This window comes from Stenella coeruleoalba (assembly GCF_951394435.1).
Source record: "Stenella coeruleoalba genome assembly, chromosome: 12".
Lineage (NCBI taxonomy): Eukaryota > Metazoa > Chordata > Mammalia > Artiodactyla > Delphinidae > Stenella > Stenella coeruleoalba.
The window spans coordinates 40,588,198-40,609,460 of record NC_137158.1 but is presented as its reverse complement, the minus strand read 5'-3'; the positions used below and the strand labels follow the sequence as shown (position 1 = coordinate 40,609,460).

General features: G+C 45.1%; 1 protein-coding gene across 3 annotated transcripts in view; it reads right to left on the bottom strand.

Annotated features, from left to right (window-relative positions):
* ARMC2 (armadillo repeat containing 2) overlaps nucleotides 1–21,263 on the bottom strand; it is a 268,510-nt gene that overhangs the window by 111,119 nt on the left and 136,128 nt on the right. Inside the window, exon 1 of one of the 3 annotated variants that reach the window (XM_079939292.1) lies at nucleotides 5,716–5,866. The exons of the other annotated variants lie outside the window; for them this stretch is intronic. The gene's annotated coding sequence lies outside the window, so the exon portion shown is untranslated. Of the gene's footprint in view, nucleotides 1–5,715; nucleotides 5,867–21,263 lie in introns of those variants that run through there. 3 annotated transcript variants of the gene reach the window in all.

The window sequence follows — 21,263 nt, the reverse complement described above, 5'->3', positions numbered from 1 at the left end:
AAGATCCCACATGCCGCAGAGCGGCTGGGCCCGTGAGCCATGACCGTTGAGCCTGCGCGTCCGGAGCCTGTGCTCCGCAACGGCAGAGGCCACAACAGTGAGAGGCCCGCGTACCGCAAAAAAAAAGATTAAAGTCAGTCAGATGGGGCCTCTATCCAAACTATATCAGCTTTTATAAATGTACATTTTTAAAAATGTAGCTTTTATAAATGTAGCCTCAGAGAAAGGTTCAGCGTTACATTTGCCTATGATATATTTGAATGAGTTGATTCAAATCACCTTCAACTTGAGATAATGTCCTACGTGAATAAATACCGAATATCGATATCAAATGATCCTTTCCCAGGCCACCGCCCTCGGTTAAAAAGTTAAAGTCACACATAAGGGCCATGAGAATGCAGATCCTTCTTTATGCTCGTGTGCCCATGGAGGCCTGGCTAACCTGGCAACACACCTCTGACAGCTCTACACTTTAAAAGAGTCGAGATTTTAAAAACTTAATTCTAATCAGTACATTCAGTGTTCATTAAAAAAAAATGTTGTATCTCCAGGGAGACTGAGGTCTGTAAATTATTCATATATCTCAGTTGCCCAATTTTAGAATAACTTCTGCAAAAAAGAAAAAAGTTTTGTGACATATGCCCAAGGAAACTAAAAAGACACCATTTTTGTAAGTAGAATCTACAGGTGATTCCTTAGACAACTAAAGAGGGCTTAACTGTATTATGATTCTATACGTTAAGGTGTTACTTAACAACAGACAACAAAAACATTTGTTTAGTTCTACCCTCCATAAGAGTTTTTGAGGAAAAGAATATGATAACTGCAAACAATATGCTGTTCCTTTCATATGGAAAGGCCAGGTGTTGAAGTAAAACAGTAATAAATTACTAGATAAGCAACACTATTCTAGGAATTTTTGATATAGGAGTTCCAATTTAAGCAAGGTCTCCGGAATTATGTACATTAGAACAATTAACAAAAACTGTGGCAGGCCTCGTACATTTACTTCTAATATGATATGATATCCTCTTTACTAAAAAATATTCAATGTTAATTATTAAAAATAAATATAAAGTGTTTCATACACACTATATATATGTGTATATATATATATAATTTTTTGATGCATAATAATACAAATTCAGAACCACAACATCTAACTTCAGTGTCCATGGCAAGTTTGTTTGCTGGTTTGTTTTTAAAAGGCCCACTGAAGTAAGAAAAAAAGACATTTCAGTACAATGAACAAGTTTCTTCCAAAGACCAAATGAGGTTTGTAATGCCTTAGCCCCACACGGCACTAATAAGTTTAGGGATGTCCAAAGGTGATCTGGCAAAACTAATTAAGATTAGAGAACGTGCTTTGGATGAGTAATAATGGACCATCATTCCTGACTAAGGTTGTCCTTGGCTGTATTTTAGTTTACATTGAAAACTATACCCTTTCATAGAGTAATGAAGGAGGTCAAATTCTAAGACCTCTGTAAATTATTTGGGCATACAGGAGTTTAGATTGATCAAATACTGCTGGAAACGATGTACATAATGGGTTTAAAAATCTTTTCGTCTGTAAATTTTTACCACAAATTCTAACACAACTTTCTCTCTCCCTTTGCCTCTCTCTTCCCCGCAAATCCCACTTTAACAGCTATATTGTGAAAAACTGTTTCAATAATGTAGTATCTGCTCAGTTAATCTATTATCATATCAATATTAATACATTAGTAACTAACTCAAACATGGAAATGTTCAATAATGCAAGTGAACTGAGTTAGAAGTGGGGGTTTTTTCAGGGGGAGAGTATTTTCTTTATAATTATTAAATTACAAATTCTTATTAGAGATGGTTTTTGCCAATTTAAAACACGATCAGAGTTTGAAAGCTTGTCTATTTATAGTAAAGTATGCCTGAACCATAACACAATAACACAACAGTATCACAGAAATTTTAACTTTACAAAACTTCTCCTGACAACTAGAACAAATCCATTCAGCTAGTATAGATGAACTGTTTCCTCCCCTTGGATCTCTGGGAACACAGACTTCACTGTCTTCACTCTCAGGCAAGGACCAACCACTAATGCTATTCAACATTTACTTTAATACCAAGCAGCGTGCTAAGTACTCTCAAGTACATCATCTCAATTAACTCTATGAGGCGGATAAAGTCTTAAGCAATAGCATGCACACACACGCACACACACAACCTAAGACATACGTCCAGGGCTGATATTGAAACTATTACCCACTGGATGGGGTGGTGGAAGGTGGGGACTCAGAGGCCCTGGGGCTACAGCTATTTACACACCAATATAGAAACATGCCGGTGTTTTCACAAGTAGAGCAGCTTTCTTGGTGTGAACCAGCTGGGTATCAGTCCTGCTTGTACCCACCTGCTTTTAATACAAGGTAGAAACTGATGGGGGCAATACAAAAAATAGAGATAAACTACCATGTGATTATGAAAGAGAAAGGGATTTCTGATTGGGAGGTGTCAGGCAGACATCCTAGAGGAGGTGATGCTTGAGCTAGGTTCTGGAAAATGGTCTGAATTTGAACAAATGACAATGGCTGACATTGGGGCTGGAATAGAGCAGGAATTTCCAACCAAGTCAATGAGTGAGGCAAGGCAGAGTATCTAGGACATATGGGGTGTGCACTGGAGAGGAAGGAGCTCTGGAAATGAAAACTGGAGTTGTAGCAGAGACAGAACTGAATGGCAGGTCAGGAAAGTAAATACAAGCTGATAAGCAAATTAAAAGATGTTGAGGCATGATGTGATGGCAGGAATGGGCAGGATGGAAAAAACTAGAAGGGACAAGATCAGGCAGTTTTTATATAACCACCCAGCTAACTCTTAGAGGTCCTCAAGAAAGCTTTCCTGGACATGCCTCTCCCACCCTCAACTAGGTGTCCCTCCGCCATACTCTGCAAGGTCCCCCGTGGTCTCTGTTAGCACACCCCACCCCTCACTGGGTTAGAATTGCCCACGCACCTGGTGTTGCCCCACCAGACTCTGAGCCTTAGCTCTTCACATGAAGTACAGCTTAAAGTCAGCATTTGTGTAATCGCTGGACTCCATTTTCAAATACAGACCCAAGCTAGAAAATATCCAGATGAAGGCTGCATGGCTTCTGAATTGGAGACATCTGTTACAGTGGATTAAGAAAGCACAAGGGACTTTATTTCAAATGGCATCTGATTCTTGATGCCATGGGGTAATATGAGATCAAATTTAGCCCCTTTTTGCTTTCTTGCTTTCACTTCAAGTTGCCCAGCATGGAGTAAGACTTGATAAATGCTGTGATTAGTGGATGGGGCACTGAAAGCCCGAAGCATAGGAGTGAAGGTGAACTAGAGTAAGAAGAGAGATGAGAATGAGTAAGGTGCACCAAGAACACAAGAACCAACAGGATTTGGCATCTGAGAGGGCAGGAAGGGGGCAGAGGTGACACTGGGTATGCAAACTTAGGGAGGTTGGGAGGGCAAGGTGACCTTTTAAAAGAAAACAGGAGGGGCTTCCCTGGTGGCACAGTGGTTTAGAGTCCGCCTGCCGATGCAGGGGACACGGGTTCGTGCCCCGGTCCGGGAAGATCCCACATGCCGCAGAGCGGCTGGGCCCGTGAGCCATGGCCGCTGAGCCTGCGCGTCCGGAGCCTGTTGCTCCACAACAGCGAGAGGCCACAACAGTGAGAGGTGCACGTACCACACACACACACAAAAAAAACAGGAGGAGGGACTTCCCTGGTGGTCCAGTGGTTAAGACTCCACACTTCCAATGCAGGGGGCCTGGGTTCAATCCCTGGTCGGGGAACTAGAACCCACATGTCGCAGGACCCAGCACAGCCAAATAAATAAATATTTTTTTTTAAAAATAAAAGAAAACAGGAGGGGATGTGCACTTTGAAGGGAAAGAAGCAGCTGAGTTCTGTCTTGCATCACTGTCTTGAGTTTATGAGGTCCACAGGACCTCTAGCGGATGACCACCACCAGCGGTAGGAAATTTGAAACTGGTGACCTTTTCAAACAAAATATTTCTTATTGGTTAGGGGAAAAGTTGTGCGTTGTCATTTATAAGTTTATACCTAATTATAAAGATCTGTCTTTACCTCTGCTGCTAACAGTCATCTGAAACAGGCTTCTTGCTAAATGTAACACGGCACTATCAGGATGTTTGCAACAGGGGAAAGACTGGCCATCTCCATACTCTTTTTCCTGCAAATCAAATACTCAAGACCCTTACCATGATTCTGAATGACTTTCGTGTTAATATGAGTATCCAAAGAAGCAGTGATTAAATGCTTAGATGCTGGAATAAAGGTTCAAATAATCTGACAATGTGCAGCTATGTAACCTTGGGCAAGGCTTCTAACATCTCAAAGCCTCAGTTTCTTCAGCTGTAAAAAGTGCGTAGTAATAGTAATTGCTTCATAGGATTGTTTGGAGGATTAAATGACAAAATTAATGTAAAGTGCTTTAGCATGGCGCCTGGCCCTTAAAAAACATTAAATACCGTCCAAGCACTGTGTGATAAAAGGATACAACAAAAAATTTACTCATGAATGAAAAGCTGCATTTAAAAAAAAAGAAATTGCAAAAGAAAGGAAATGACATTTGTTCAGTGTTGTCATACATTTTATAAGTTTTAAAATTTAAACCAGGGTGTTTTGCTTTGTGAAAAAAGAATCTTAAGTATCTTACTGAATATCAGCTATGTCAAACAATTGATCAGAATTTTATAGATTCACAAAATAGGATACAAATAAAGAGTGGTACTTGCTTTTCTACCAAGTAAAATAATTCTAAATCAGGGTGGGATGGAAGATGTGCTGTGACACTCATAGGAATGGATTATAAAAGGCATTATATGTATGTACAATATATTTTAGTGCATATTGTTACATATACACTTATTTATTAAGACCCTATGTATTGGGGCTTCCCTGGTGGCGCAGTGGTTGAGAGTCCGCCTGCCGATTCAGGGGACGCGGGTTCGTGCCCCGGTCCGGGAGGATCCCGCGTGCCGCGGAGCGGCTGGGCCCGTGAGCCATGGCCACGGAGCCTGTGCTCCGCAACGGGAGAGGCCACAACAGTGAGAGGCCCGCGTACCACAAAAAAAAGCGAAGAGCCTATGTATTGCCTAGAGGAGCCCAGGTACAATTTGTGTGACCTTGGCTGGGTCACTGTATGCCTAAACAAAGTCCCTCAGTCTATCACTCTCATTCAACAAATACTACTGAGTTTCTACTAAGCACCACGCGCTTGGCTAAATGCTCAGTGTATAGAAATAAAGACAGCCGCGGCCCGACCCCGACAGGCGTGCACAGGGAACTCTCATCACCTCTCTCCCCATAGAGGGACAGAAGGCGGACAACAGCAGGAGGGGTGCCGGGTGAACCGGCGGGGGACGCCTCACCTCCCACGCAGACAGCGGCTTCCCCACTCCCGGCAATACCCCCTCCTCCACCGGTCCAGGCCAGAGCAGAGCGCAACAGCATCTTCACCCTGCCCGCCAGCCAGCTAGCCAGCCTGCTGGCTCGCCCGCTCGGCCGGGCCGGCCAGTGTCTCCATGGTAACCGTACACAAACTATTTACCCGGGACGCCCAGGCCGCCTCCCTGCAGAGCCAGGAAGCTGCTGGACAGGCGGAGTGGGCCAGGGAATGAGTTGGGAGTGGGCGCAGGGAAGGGGGCTTCCGGCCAGACCCAAAGCACCTGTAGGTAGCGGTGGAGACAGTGACAACTGCGGAGACTCAGCTCATCCTCCAGCTTTCCCCAGGCGGCGACGGCGGCAGCAGCAGCCACCGAGAGCAGGCGGGGCCCAGCAGGGTGGGGCCGGGCGAGGAGGGTCCGAGAGGTCCCTCAGCCCCCGCTGGGCCACTGGACTTGCGCAGGTCTCCCCAACGCATGCGTAGAAACACTGAGGCGTGGGCGCCAGCAGGCGGGGAGTGGGAGGAGCGTGGGCGAGGGCCCGTGGCCGGGAGTACGAGCATCAGGTGCTGCGAGAAAGGGCGACCGGTAAGCTTGGAAGAGCGGGGGTGGGAAGGCGTCTGCTTTTAAATCAGCAATTTACGGAACCGCGTTTGTTGAGCCCCTATGAGATATCAGCGCCTGTATTAAATCGCAATAAGCAGGACAGCGGCTTAGTGTTTAGGAGTAAGATTCAGGATTTACTGGTTCAAGTTGCGGTTCAGTATAATCTTGAACTAGTTGTTTAACCCTCTCAGTCTCTCCTCTGTAAAATGGAGGGAATAAAAGTACCTAGCTAGGTCTTGGGGTGGTTGTGAAGATTGAATGAGAAAACAGATTTAAAGTGCTATGCATGTGGCAGTCAACGAATGTTAAACTGTTGCTACTATTAAGACCTTGCACTTGTGAAGCACTTTAGAGTTTACAAAGAGTATTTCACTGTGTAGTATCTTTTTGAGCGTCCCTGGCACTCTGAGGTAGCCAGCCTGGCATCCCCATTCATAGGAAACAAAATCGGGGCCCGAAGTCTAGTGAGTGACAGCGGTAGATTCAAGTCTAGGCCTCCCATCAGCAGCCATTTTTTGCTCCTACTGCACTATCACAGTTGACTGGCAGAAGAACCCCATTTATATGTTTCTGGTTTAAATTCTGTTCTCTCCTGTTAGACCATTCAGCAACACTTTACAGTGTTAAATACAAGTGAGACCATAATCACTCTCCATTCAGGATTGCACCACATTTTATAAATATGGGGATTTTTCAGCTGAAGTGTTGTTGTCAACATTGGAAAAAATGCCACATCCCTTGGTGCTAAGTATCTTGTAAAGAATAATTAAATTGAAAATATTTTTGAGCACTTACTATGCATAAGGCATGGTGTTAGGTGGGAAATGATACTAACCTGAACTAGAGGAATCTAATTATTCTTCAAAGTACCCAACAGGATTTCACATATAACAAACAATAAATACTTATTAGATTACTGGGTAATTTTAGGGCCTGAAACAAAGCATTTGCGTTCTTCAGGGTTGAAATCTTTTCTAGTGACTCGACCTGAATTATCATATCAAGTCCCTTTTACTGGCCATTGGACTCTATTGTGCAAAGGGACTTTTGCCCATTTAATATAAACCATAACTAGTACTTTGAGTTCACAACTTGTGAGATATGACCCAAATGCTACTTTAGTTTTGTGTCTCACTGCCATTTAAAAACATATTCAGTGTTGGTTATCTTCCCCTGCCCCTGGATGGAAAGCTGGGTAGAGTTGTATTTTCTGCTCATTTATAGATAACTGATAGTCCTCTAGTAACTAAGTCTCAACCACAGCTTCGTTCCAAAATTCTAATGTTGGGTACAAGATATAAACAAATGCATCAAACTTAACTTGGAAGTAAGGCCTCATCACTCTCTTCCCTTCTCAGGCTTAAGGTCTGTAATTGGCTTTCCCAGAGGGGATGCGGTTGGCTTAGGCTCACCACTTCCCCATTGAATAGAGGCTGCTTAAGACCCAGCCTGGGTGGAGGTGGGCAGGAAGTTGGGAAAGGAGAAGCCAAGAGCTAGAGCACTCGTTCCTGGAGCTGATGGCTTTGAGCTTGCTGTGCCTGGCCTGTGATTAAAGCAACCCACATGGGTCTTTCCTGAGTCCTTCAGAGTTTCCTGTTAATGGGGACCTCTCTCCCTGAGACTCTGGGTAGGTGCAGTACTATTCTATTGGTTGCTCGTAACTCCTTCCCATCCCCTAGAAATCCAGGGTTCACTCCAGACCCTTCAGATGGATCCCAAGATGGCCCCACATCTTGTCCCAGGGAAATCCCACACATCTCTTGCCCCTGAGACTCTGAGAGTGCAGGCCCATGCAGTCCCCTCCATGCTATCCCAGGATGGAGCTTTAGTTTTCCCAGGACCACCTAACTGCAGTCTCTGGGAAGCCCCTCTTGCTGAGTTTGAGATGAGGGAATTGGCAACCCCACACTCCAAAGAAATTTTCTCATACATCCTCCCCCTCCTCCACTCTCTGACTCCTTATTTTTAGCCTCAGCCTGGACCCTTAGGTCCAGGGAGTCTGTATGTTTCTTTGTAACTGGCCCTCTGGAGACTTTGCCTCACCTTCATTTTGGAACTGATGATTATACAATTACCATCTCATTTGAAACTTCAGTTTAAAAACCTGTTGTACAGTCAATTACTAACTATGGTCTTTGCACCCTAGGATCTTGGGCTAAAATAGACCTCGTAAGCACACTACTGGAACGTGAAGCTGACCGGCTCAGTTGGCCAGGAAATGTCTGCCAGGCAAGTCAGAACGATTGAAAAGAATGACAAGGGCAGAATTATAGGCAGCAGTTATTTAAAAGCAATAAAGCTGCCCAGCTTACCTCACTGAAGGGCACGACATGGGAAAGTCTTGAGGATATCATAGCAGTGGCCTATTATATTGACCTGGCTGTTCCTCCATGGTTACCTGATGGCTATTTAACCGAATTTGACATAGTTAAGCTTATAAGTGGAATTATTTCAGAAACAAAATTGTTGACATTTCTTATACCTTAGAAGTATTAAAGAGGAAAACATTTAGGGCTTCCCTGGTGGCGCAGTGGTTGAAAGTCCGCCTGCCGATACAGGGGACGCGGGTTTGTGCCCCGGTCCGGGAAGATCCCACGTGCCACGGAGCGGCTGGGCCCATGAGCCATGTCCTCTGAGCCTGCACGTCCGGAGCCTGTGCTCCACAACAGTGAGAGGCCCGCGTACCGCAAAAAAAAAAAAAAAAGAGGAAAACATTTAGTCTCTAACATTTATAAAGCACTTTATAGTTTCTAAACTGCTTTCATTTGGAGCATTTCCTTTTTATTGTTTTATTTAGAGTTTACAGTAAGCCTGAGAGGTAGTTGGTTTGGGGATTATTATCCCAATTTGAGAGTGGACAAAACTGAGGTTCAGAGAGGGTAAGTGACCTGCCCACAGTCACACAGCTAGTAAAGTGATCTGAGACCTGGTGTTTTTGATGCCCAGGTCCCATGTGTCATACACCATTGTACACATGTAATTTTTCAGGCTGAGGCCTCTTGTTCACAGCATTGAGAGGTACCTCCTAGGCTGCCGACGCTGTTAAGATATGCTCTTCATTTTCTCCCCTCACTTATCTCAAAGTATATCCTGTGTGGGGCTATAGGGAGCAAGAGGAACTTAAGAGTCTTTACATTCACCTGAAAATGTCTGCTGGATTTCTGGATTAGGGGTTAAGGTGAGAATTATATAGGTGGTAGAGCAGGTAATAATATAATTTTACGTACCCTAAGATGCAGAAGTACAACAGAATGATAGCTACTTTCAACCACAGACGACCAGTGTGTTTTATAGTTTATACTAGTTTACATTACATATACTTCATATTTAATATCTGTAACCTGTCTTTATTTGTACATTAGACATATTTTTGAAAAGATACAAGTTAAATAAATACTTCTTTCATGCTCACAATTCCTTCAATGGTTTTTATGACCATAACAAAGATGTGACTCACAGAGAAGAAATAATTGCTTCTGGCTTGAAATAAAAATCACCAGTTTAGAATTCTAATATTCCGTTTGAGATACTTTCTGCTTTTGCCAATATGGAATCTCGGTGCTTTAATTATTTTTATCACGTATCCCCATGAGGCGTTCATCAAATTGATAGCCTATGCAGACTTTGCACGCAGATTTAAAGGTACAGATACATTAGAATGCAACTTGGTGAAAATTTACAGTGCAATGGAAGTTAACTAATTTCATGGAACTGGATAGACACAAGACTGTGGGAAGGTCCTAAAGTGTATTCACTGAAAAAAAAATTACATGAAAAGTCTATTTAATGGAGCTCAGCTCTAATCTGTGCACCTTCGGTCTTTGCCTTTCAACACATTATCTTACCATGGAACCTGCACCACCTGGGCCACTCTCTGCAGGAGCAGCCAAGTCAAGCATCGCTGAGGATGCTAACAAAGAGGGTCCATTTAATTACCAGGTGCACAAAGAGTCTCTAACTACCTCGTATTTCATTGGATGGGAGAGGGTTCTAGTTTTCAGGGATTGAGTCAGGAGTCTTAGCTACAAATTGCTTCATCTTAAAACAACTGCTGAAGTACCTCCTGTAGAAGAGACCATCAGAAACCCCCATTCTTTGTCAAACTCACCTGTGAGGCAGTACTAAGTGAGGATGCCTATATCTTTTGGAAGCTTTCAGCTGTGAATAACAGGATACTCTATGAAAAGTAGCTTCAATACCAAGGACGTTTATTATGTTGTTTAAATCTCAAAGTGGGCTATTTCAGGGTTGGCCCTGAAGCTCAGGGATGGCATTAAGGAGTGTCAGTCATGCCTCCTCCCCACATTGTCACAAGACAGTGGTGGCAGCACTGACCTGTGCGTTCTCACATGATAGCGTCTCAGAGCAGGGAAGAGAGAGAGAAGGGGCAGAGCGCTCTCCATACACTCTTTACACCGAGAAAGAAAAAATGTCCCAGCAACGCCTCAGCTGTGTTCTCCTAACACCTCATTGGCCAGAACTGTGTCACGTGTCCCCACGGCAGTTGCTGGCAGAGATGAAGAGGATGACTATGACTATGATTGATTTAGATCAATCGAGTTTCCTCCCCTGGGGGTTGGGGGAGGAGCCCATCTTCGCTCAGTATTTTGCCGCCACAACCTGAACCAAACTGGAGGCTGTTCATCAGGGAGAAGGGGCAATGGCTGTTGGGTAGGTGCCGACAACATCTGCCACAATGTCTGGGTGAGCTAATGAAGAATGTCTCCTGATAGGCAAGAGATTTTGAAAGTTGCTCGTCCTGATTGGAACGAGAGAACCAAACGAGTAATGCCCAGACAGGGTGCTGTGGTGCCAAGTCCTGAAGTGAGACTGTGGTCCCTGGTCTCACTGCTGCCCAATCGTGGCTGCCATTAGAATCACCCGAAGAGCTTCAAAAAGCATATCTGGGGACTTCCCTGGTGACACAGTGGTTAAGAATCTGCCTGCCAATGCAGGGGACACGAGTTCAATCCCTGGTCCAGGAAGATCCCACATGCCGTGGAGCAACTAAGCCCGTGTGCCACAACTGCTGACCCTGTGCTCTAGAGCCCACGAGCCACAACTACTGAAGCCCGCGCGCCTAGAGCCTGTGCTCCACAACAAGAGAAGCCACCACAATGAGAAGCCCACGCACCATAACGAAGAGTAGCCCCCGCTCTCCGCAACTAGAGAAAGCCCGCGTGCAGCAACGAAGACCCAACGCAACCAAAAACAAATTAATTAAAAAAAAAAAAGCATCTGTGCCCAGCACCAACCCCGATGTTGGTCCAGTTGCTGGTGGAGGGGAGCACAGGGCAAAGGGTTCGGCGTTTTTTAGAGCTGCTGAGGAAGCTATAACATGCAGCAACCAGCATGGAGAACCCCAGCCCCAGTGAAGGTCAGAGCTCCCCTGTCTGAAGGCCTCAGCCAGGATCCAAACAGGAGGCAGAGGTGTCCCAAGAATCCTTGGCTTCAGAGCAGAAGGAAAAGAGAGAACTCCTACGATGCATGACTCAGAGATGAGTCTCAGAGACTCAGGGTGCTATCCTTGATGTGCCCCCACCCTGTTACCATGCCATCCTGGCACTTTTTATATCTACTCTCCACCCGGTCCCTCTGACCCCACTCCATTCTCCTCCTGCTCCAAGTCCATCCTACAGGCAGCAACCAAGTAACTGTCATGGACCACAGTCCTGGATGGGCCTGTCTCTGCTCACAAGCTCTCACTGTGTGCCCGTCGACCACCAAAGTATATCCCAGATCCTCTGGGTTCTGTACTGCAGCTGCTGCTTCTACCTTTTTATAATAACTAGGATTTATTTGGGGGGTATAACAGCACTTAGCCGTGTGGTAAGTGCTTCGATGACTTTAAACTGGCAAATCTTTCAACCCTGAAGCTCTGCAATTATTCTCACTTTACATGCAAGCAAACTGCAGTTTAGTTCATTTGCCCAGGTCACACAGTTGGTAAAAATGGTGGATCTAGGACTCAAGCCCTGCTTGTGTGATTCTGGAGGCCATGTTCCTACACATACCATGTACTCAGACAAACCAGACTGCTGCCATTCCCTGGACACTCCTACAGCTCCCCACCTCCTTGCCTTGGCTTTGAATGGTCCCTTGCCCTTAGAAAGCCAGGGCACTGGGTAGGGATATTTATACTAACCAGGCACTCCTCTGGAAGGACTGCAAGGTGGAACTCACCCTGGGGTAGCCCACAGGAGAGAGGAAGACGATGACATGTATCTGCTCATTCCCTCCTGCCTCCTGTTGTCCACTGGTCAAGTTCATGGTGGATCTAGTCAGGACACTTCTGTGGCTTTCTGTACAATGCCCCGTGGCCCGGGAAGAAGAGCAGAAATAGTGTGTAATGGGGACAACCAGGACCGGGGTTGGCCCAGAGGCTTAAGTCTGAAGCTGAAGGGACGGGCTACAGGCCTAGGCTGTATGGGGGAGTAAAGGGAGAGGAAAGTGTGCTGGTCTGAAGGTTTGGGGGAGGGTAGAGGACAGAGGTCACGCCAGGGCACAGAGCAGATGAGGTGGCTTGAGGGAGGGAATGAGGAGTGTGCTGCGGTAGAAAGAGTCCTGGACCAGGAGTCAGGAGACCTTGCTTCAAATGCTGCGTCTGCCACTCCTTAGCTTCGGCATGTCCCCGAGCAGCTGCGCTTTTCTCACCTGTGAGATGTGGAGGGTGAACTACATGACCCTTGAGATACAGCCAAGCTCCAGCATTCCATGGCAGGAGGTTGTAGTCAGAGAGAGGGCTGAGGGCTAGAGATTTCAGAAGTGGCTCAGTTGTGAGAGCCAGACAATGAGGTCCAAGGTGTGGCCTGGCTGGCCACTGCCCCAGGGAAAGTCAGGGTGGCCGGGGGCCTAAGGAGGCCAGAGGAAGTGCTGACAAGGCAGGGACAGAGGGAGAGAAGAACTTGACCCATCAAGTAGTTTGTTCCTCAAGACTCTCGTGCTAGTAACACCCGTGTACGAGTGTCTCCCCACAGAACCTGGCAGCCCCAGAGAAGGCTGTGACTCCAGGGCTTGAGGCCCTAGGAGAGAGAGGCTTCTCAGCGCTCTTGGGTGATGACGGCAATGAGTTGCCCTGAGAAGGAGCCCCCTAACCAGTCTGGAGACCCGTGGGCCTAGAGGAGCTCACCCAGGAGGCTTACTTTGCTACTTCTTGGGGCTCTCAAATTCAGTTTGTTTGATTTTCAAAACAATGTACTTCTGTACTGAGTTACCAGCCCAAGAATATATTATCTTGGCAATATGACAAGAAAGAAAATTTAAATAGAGGGAAAAAAGTTTAATTTAGCTGTGGGAATTCAGGTGATCAAGGAAATGTAGAGTTTCAGCATTCAGGCAGAAGGAATCCTAGCAGGTCCCAAATCTAGCTGATAGTATCTGGGCTGCTAATAGCAATATCTTGAAGAACTAAAGGTGCTAAGCACCTATGTTCATTGAGATGAGAAGAATCACACAACTCTTTATACTATTCAGATAAAAGATATTACATAAATTGGGTCCACAATATTATCTACCAGGAAAGCAAAAGTAAAAGCCACAAACCAATGAAAACCTCATCATAATCACTGTGTACTTGTAAAGCACTTTGCATCAGAGCCCCAGACACTTCACATTTCATAGAGCTAAATACACACACACACACACACACACACACACACACACACACACACACACACACACACACCAGTACATGTGAAACAGGAAATCTGACAATGATGGATTTTGTTAGTGACAATGTCATTGTCCTGGCTGTGACGTTGTACATAGTTCTGCAAAATGTTACCACTGGGAAACTGGGTAAGGGGTACACAGGGCCTCACCATATCGTTTCTCACAACTGCATGTGAATCTACAAGACCTCAAAGTAAAAAGTTTCAAATAAACCACTTCACCCCCTCACTTCCTACTTCATCTCTACAAGGCTCATAAAGTGAAAAGCTATGATGGGAACACAGAAGAAATATAAATTCAGAAATAAACAGGATGATTATCCCATGATGCAGTGTGGATAAAACAATTTCTGTCTGAACTTTGAAAACAGTGCATTGGCCTTGACTGATCAAGAAGCGTGAAGTTTCAGCACTGAAAGTCTCAGTGAAATCATTCTTTCTGGGTGTTTTCTAAGTTCACACCCAGAGATTGTTAAAATAAACAGTGTGTCAATCAGGTTTGTTGTTGTTGTTGTTTTTAACTTCACTGTGACAGTTCTTATTAGGGTATGGATAGAAACAGAAGCTTTTCAATTTTTTAAACCATTTTGATTTCAAACTCAAACTAAGAGAAGGAATTTTTGGCATAGGTGTTCGAAGCAGCTCATTTTCTACTAGGAGTGGAGACCCCCTGGCTCCTCCAGGCCCCTGCTACTCTCTGCCCATTGGCTGCAGCTGCTCCAGACCCCCCGCCCCCACTGGTCCTACCTTCCCCTGCCCTCTAATTAAGCTGCAGGGGCCAAGCCCCTAGCCAACCATTGCTCACCACGCACTGTGCCACCTCCTGTTTCAGCCTAGCACCCAACACTAAAGATCTGCCAGGCTTTGCACTAAGTGGCTTAAGTTCTTAAGAAGCCATGTGATTGCATCTTGTACCAGCTGGTCTCCTAAAACAGCTCGAGGCAGAGCACACTTTAGTTCTCCGGCCAGGACACACTCTGAGGTCATGGTTTGCCATGAGGAAAGCTCATCCGGTGTGGAACAGCATCATTTCATGTTCCCCGAGCCCTCAGCCCAGGTGTCCCACACCCAGACAGTCCTTGTTTTCGAGAACCTCACCAAAAAGAAAGATTAATGCCTCTGTAGCAAGTTTTTAAAGACGCTCCAAACCATCTCTTTCTTGGTTATTATTTTTCTCACTGCATATTATACTTCTCGTTCATTTGGGTCCTAGAGAGGAGAACCCCAAGGAGAAGAGAATGGAACTGCACAGCTAAGCAGGATGGTAAGCACTTGAGAGCACAGGGTTTGTCCCTCTCGCTCACCTTTGGGTATCCTTGATACGAGAATGGTAGCCAGAACACACAGATGTTTAATAAATACTTGTTGAATAAATGAACAAGTGAATGTGGGCTTGAGAAGATGATATTCAGGGCCAGAGTGTCATGATGTGTACCATGTATGTTCCACGGTATCAGTCCACTGACAGTCACCCCCAGCCCCCTCCAGCCCCGCCTACCGCCAGTCTCTTGTCAGTAATTTCTGGGAGTGCCTGTGGCTGTGCAGTCTCACCTCTGATCAGAAACAAGCCCATCACGCTCCTCAGCTCACGCCATCTCACTGCCCCAGCTGTGGGAGCCCTTTCTTTGGGAGGGTGTGGTCTGGGGCCAGCCTGGAGTGGGAGCATTGGGGTGGGCTCTCCTGGTCCTCTGTGCACCTCGTCTCCAGGGCCCGGGCCAGCACTGCTTCCGCCCAGAGCCTCACACAGCCATTCACAAACAGAGGATCCTCACTTCTCACCTGCTCCTCCCTCGGGGGCTCAAAACCGGTCCACAGGCCTGGCTAAGGGTCAGAACCCCTTCATCCCTCTTTTTCTTATCTTTCTATTCCTTTCGGCACCAAGAAACTCCTTCCTTTCCCGTCAGTGTCAGTGTGAGCCGAAAGCTCTCCTGCAAATCGGCTCCTGCAGACAGGCACCTGCAGGGGTCGCCAACCTCCCAGGTCTCCAGTTAGCAGAGGTCTGGTGTGAACTACCCAAGAAAGAGCCCTGGGCTTAGGGCCCGGAGTCTGAGGTCAAGCCTCACATCTTTCCCCTGACTGCTTTGTAACATGGGAGAAAGAATCTGTGGGAGTTTCTTGGGCCTTCCTTTCTGGGTGTGTGAAGGAAAGTGGGTTCCAGCAGTCTGTGGTACCATGAGCTATTTGAGGGAGAAGAAAGTGAAGGCGAGAGGCCTGGGAAGGAGCTAGAGGCATGGTAATCAACGGTTAGCCAGGAAAGGCATGTAAGGGAGCGCCCCTCTGGTCACGCGGAGGAGATAGCCCACCCCAGGAGCTAACAGGGGAAGCTTCTGTAGCAAGTGCAGAGATAAAAGACACCTCTTAGGTAGGGTCACCTTCCTGGAGCTTCCACGGGATGAAAAGCAGATGTGGTTCTTTTGTGCAGTCATACAGGATGGCTGGCCACACTCCTAGTCAAGATTATTTTTTTCCTTTGTTGCTTGTGTTTTTGGTGTCATATCTAAGAACCTATTGCCAAATCCAAGGTCATGAAGATTTTTTCCTCTTTTCTTCTAAGAGTTTTATAGTTTTAACTCTTACGTTTAAATGTCTTTGGTCTGGGGTTTCCCTGGTGGCGCAGTGGTTGAGAGTCTCCCTGCCGATGCAGGGGACACGGGTTCGTGCCCCGGTCTGGGAAGATCCCACATGCCGCGGAGTGGCTGGGCCCGTGAGCCATGGCCGCTGAGCCTGCGCGTCCGGAGGCTGTGCTCCGCAACGGGAGAGGCCACAACAGTGAGAGGCCCACGTACCGCAAAAAAAAAGAAAAAAAAAAAAAAATAAGTCTTTGGTCCATTTTGAGTCAATTCTTATATGGTGTAAGTAATGGTCAAGCTTCATTCTTTTGCACGTGACTATCCAAGTTGTTCCAGCTGTTGAAGAGAGGTGAGAGACTTTTTCTGAGGCAATAATAACATTGTATCACTTAAATGTCCTTTGACCTAGAGCCAAGGGAACCTGAGTAGAGGTTTTCAGGAAAAGGGCCTGTAAGATTCTGAGGGCATGAGCTCACCAGAGAGTGACTGCGCAGTGGTTGCTGTAATGCATTGAAGGAACAAATTCCTTTCCTTCTCAGCGAGAACAGCTTCCGCTGACACCTGAGGCTGGCAGGAGGGTGGGGGCAGTGACAAAGGGCGGGTGGCTTTCGGGCAAAAGGTCAAACTATATGGAGGCAGCAATGGCTGACTGAGCCACCAGGAGGCAGAGCAGGGGGGGGGTACCAAGTGGGAGCACATTAAATGGCTACCACTGATGCAGGTTTTACCCAGAGGGTCATCTGGGAGGGGAAGAAACGAACTTAGAGGACATGGGTTACAGCATTTCCATTGGTGGGCACTTGGAGGCAAAAACTATTTTTGTTACTTTTTTGTTTGTCCTCCCCCAGGATGGCAAGGCCTGGAAAAGCAAGAGTTACAGTTAGTGTCCCTTTTCAAAGTGCAGTTCAAAAAAGAACATTCTGTTTTCCAGGACCCCAGCTTTCTGTGAGAAATTCTATACTAGCATTCCAAATTAAGCAGTGTTTGCCAAAATGTAAATTTCTTTTAATGGCTAATTTTTTTTAAAAAGTGAATGTTTATGTTTGCAGCAGAGAAAATAAGAGAAAAAGAGGAAGAGTAATTTATCTAAAAAACAGCAATTCTATTTTTGGGAGGGATGCCACAGAGAACTAATGCAGTTCTGTAATATTAATCTATTTCAAATTTTTCAAATGTCAAAACTACAGTTTATATTTACTGCCACAAATTCAGTGAACACTTTTCATTATGTACGAAGCAGAAAATTTGAAATTAAATGTTCAGCAATGTTCAAACAAACGAAGAAGTCCCCTCCCCCAGGCCATCCTTTGACATAACTAGGACAATCCAATATAATAACCCTCTAAAAGGATTAATTCTGCCTAAAACCATCTCCTGAAAAAACCACATGGCACCTTCTGAAACATTCTTGATAATATGCACACCGTTATTACATTTACAACCCATGAGCCTGGTCCTGACTCTGTCTTGGAACATTCTATGATAATGCCGAACGAGGGAATCTTCACGATCAGAATCGTAGGAAAACCTCAATAATAATTAAAATATACGAAATAAAAGAGCAATAAGGTTGCATTTTGCTTCTATTAAATTAATAAGATATTTTAAACACACTCGTTGCTGGAGATGGTGTAGCAAAACGGGTCCACATGTACACTGATGATGGCAATGCAAAACAGCAAGGCCAGGCAAAGCCATTCAAAATGTTTATCTGATTCAGTGATTTGCATTATTCAGAGGAAGAACAATGTTTTGCACCTGCTTAATGCAAAATTAATAGAAGAAAGTCTGTAAGCTTGGAAGCCTCCTAAATATCTAGTGAGTGTAGTTGGTGGTTAGGTAAGATATGTTGTACCCACTTAATGAAAGGCATTGGTATATGCAAATAATAGTGTTAAGAGGCACAAGGAGTTCTGTCAAGGCAGAAGGAGGGGCAGAATTATAAGTGCAGTTTTTCCTTCTGTTGTTGAAAGTTTCATTAATGTTACCATAAATTTGTTTGTTTAATAAAAATGTTAAATAAATTGCAAGGAAGGTTCATTACCTTCTAGTTATTTGTAAGAGGATACAGAATCATGCATATACAACGTCTCTTTTTTTTAACCGTTTTATTTATGCTCGGCTTGACTTGGCTAGACTGGTCTGTGGTTTCTTCCACACAGTATTAAGTTACACCTACCCATTAGGCCAAGGGGGAAAATTCTCAGGGTATGAAGCCATTTGGAACTGCTTAAACAGAGAGGCAGTAAGAGCAGATTTCCAGAAAAAGGTAGTAATCATTGAGTTATCCCAAGGAGGACAATGGAGAAAGGAAGCCAGGTTCAGCAGCAGGGCATCATAAGTGGGGGGCACCCCACAGAATACAGCCCCCTGGTGGTTTGCAGTGCTGACTACCTACTGATCCCCTGCTGGAGTAGACATGGTTTTGCCTACCCAACAGCTATTCTTCACTTCTTCCTTGCAGAGTTCCTGGTCATAAACAACAGCACCAACTCAAGCTAGTTTAAGCTAGAAAGGAGTTTCTTTAAGGACACAGGGAGCTCACAGAATCCCCAGGAGGGCTGGAAAATCAGGCTTGAAGACTATATAACCTGGAACAATACCCAAATTATACCACCAGATTGCTCCAGTGGAGACCCGTGGCCACTGCCACCTATAACGTGGATGCAATGTGCGAGATGTTACCACTCAGCCGTTTCAGAAAACGGCATTGTCTATCTGAAATGCTCCTCCAGCTTCACCGGAAAAAGGAATCTGCCCGGCATCTAATCCCTCACTTTGCTCAGTTCTAAATCCAAGTCTTGTGCAGGTGTATCTGGTTGGTGGAGTTCAGGTAACATACCTGCACCCAAACTTACCTACCAACTGGGAAGGTGAGTTCTGCTTCCATCTGGGACTCATCATGTGGGAAATTTCTCAAATATAGGAAGCCACAAATGTGACGTGTCCACAAAACTTAACCCAACTTTGTCTAGTTGTCCATTTTACTTTTTTTGGCCATGAGCTCTGGGGCAGGCTGGCCCCATTACCAGCTATCTCGATTAAGCCAGTTGTGGAAATGCCATTTTCCTTCGTGGTAACTGGCCAAAAAAGTTGTGTGACCCAATTCTGACCAATGAGGCATGAAAAGACATCTGCTGAGGGTCTTCTGAGAAAGGTTTCTTGGCTCTCACGGAGAGACACGAGGACACAGTAATCCCTTTGTTCTGCCTCTGGACAGTATGTAGGGATTTGAACTCTGGAGCTGCCGCCACCATCCAGTGACTGACACACTTAAAATGGCAGAGCAGAAAGACGGAATTCAAGTGGATCCTTGATAACATTGCTTAGCCACTGACTCAACCCATCCTATCTCAGGACTACTTGCTATGTGAAATAATACTTTTTTGTCTTGTCTGAGCCAGTTGAGGTTTTCCTTGCAGCCCAAAGTATCCCGATCTACCCACTCTGTCCAGTATTGCAAGGATGATTGAGAATGAGTGGGAACATAGGCATGGTCATCTTCTTTTACTGGAGGAGCCTGAGGATGTATCCGTGAAAATGAAATGGGTGGGTAACATGTGGCCATATCAGGAAAGTCCCTTCTGAAGAGCTTTCCCTCTCAGAAGTGAACCCATCCATCCCCCGACTGCAACAACATCCTATTTCCTTTTGTGAATTTCATTTCCTCCAGTAATTGAAGACACTCTGTCCTGACACTGAGAAGGCTGAAGGAGTTCCTGGAGATTCCTTCTGGCAGAAACCTCCTGTCACAACCCCACCCGCATCCCCCCTCACTCCGACAGCCAGGGGCAGGCTCAGGCCTAAGCGCAGGCAATCAGACTCTTTTTCTCAAGACTTGATCTCTCCGACCAAATGACTCAATGACGGAAAGTAGTAGTAGGTATTCATTCATTCCAAAAACCTCTCACTCCAGCCCTACTCCCTGGCCAGGACTGCTAAGTTGTTCCTGCTGCCTGGTTGCCCAAAGCTACCCTGGAGGAATATCTGTTCTGTCTCTAAAACCACTGAATTCCCAGGAAACAGAGATTTCAAAACCACCGCAGTAGCCCAGCCAGAGACATTCCGGGTGTGAAAGCTTATACGCTTGAAGAAAATCCAAATTAAAACATTACGAAAAGTTGTTTCTACAATGCCGCCTCTTTCTGTAAGGATTGCTTCAGTGAATTTATACTGAAATGTTCTTTATGCATGAAAGCCATACTATTTCTTCTTCTTCTGGCCCCCCACCCCAAAATTGGGGTTTTATATTATGAAATAAAAAGGCTGATATAAAACAAGCTGCTAAAATTAAACTCATCAAGAAGTTTACAGATGATGCAACTATTCACGAAGCATTTCTGTTTATAAATTTCAGTGAATACTGGAATCCTGGATCTTTGCTTGCTGGAAACTTGAAGACAATTATTGGAAATATTTTTAAAAGTATTTTATTTCCAGGAACTGTGATACTGAGTAACATGTGACATCCAAGGGCAAAAGAAATAAATATTGAGTATGTGCAGGAAAAACAAAACCATTTTTTCTCTTCATCTGGAACATTTTTCTTACATAAATTTTTTATTGTGGTAAAATACACATAGTATTCTAACCATTTTAAAGTGTATAGTTCAGTAGAATTTTTAAAAAATTAGAAACTTGAATGTTTTGGGTTTATCAAATTATATGCTCATACAACTTGCTACCATGAACACTTGTGAATTTTCTCATAAAATTAGAATTCTTTAGTCTGCTGTCTGCAGAAATGTTAGTTATAAAGTTTACTACCGGGCTCCGGCATTCGTCATGTTTAGGCTGAGTGCGGCTTGGAGGGCGTGCAAGTTTTTGCTAGCAACAATTAAAACGACCTTGACTAGTGAAGGAATGTCAAAAAGGAAGCAGATGTTGATGTGTGCAGACTGATTCGTTGACCTGTGTGCTGGATAGGTGTCCTGTTTCTATCCTACCATTTGAAGGAAGCCCCAAAGTTGAACATGCAGCCTGCAAA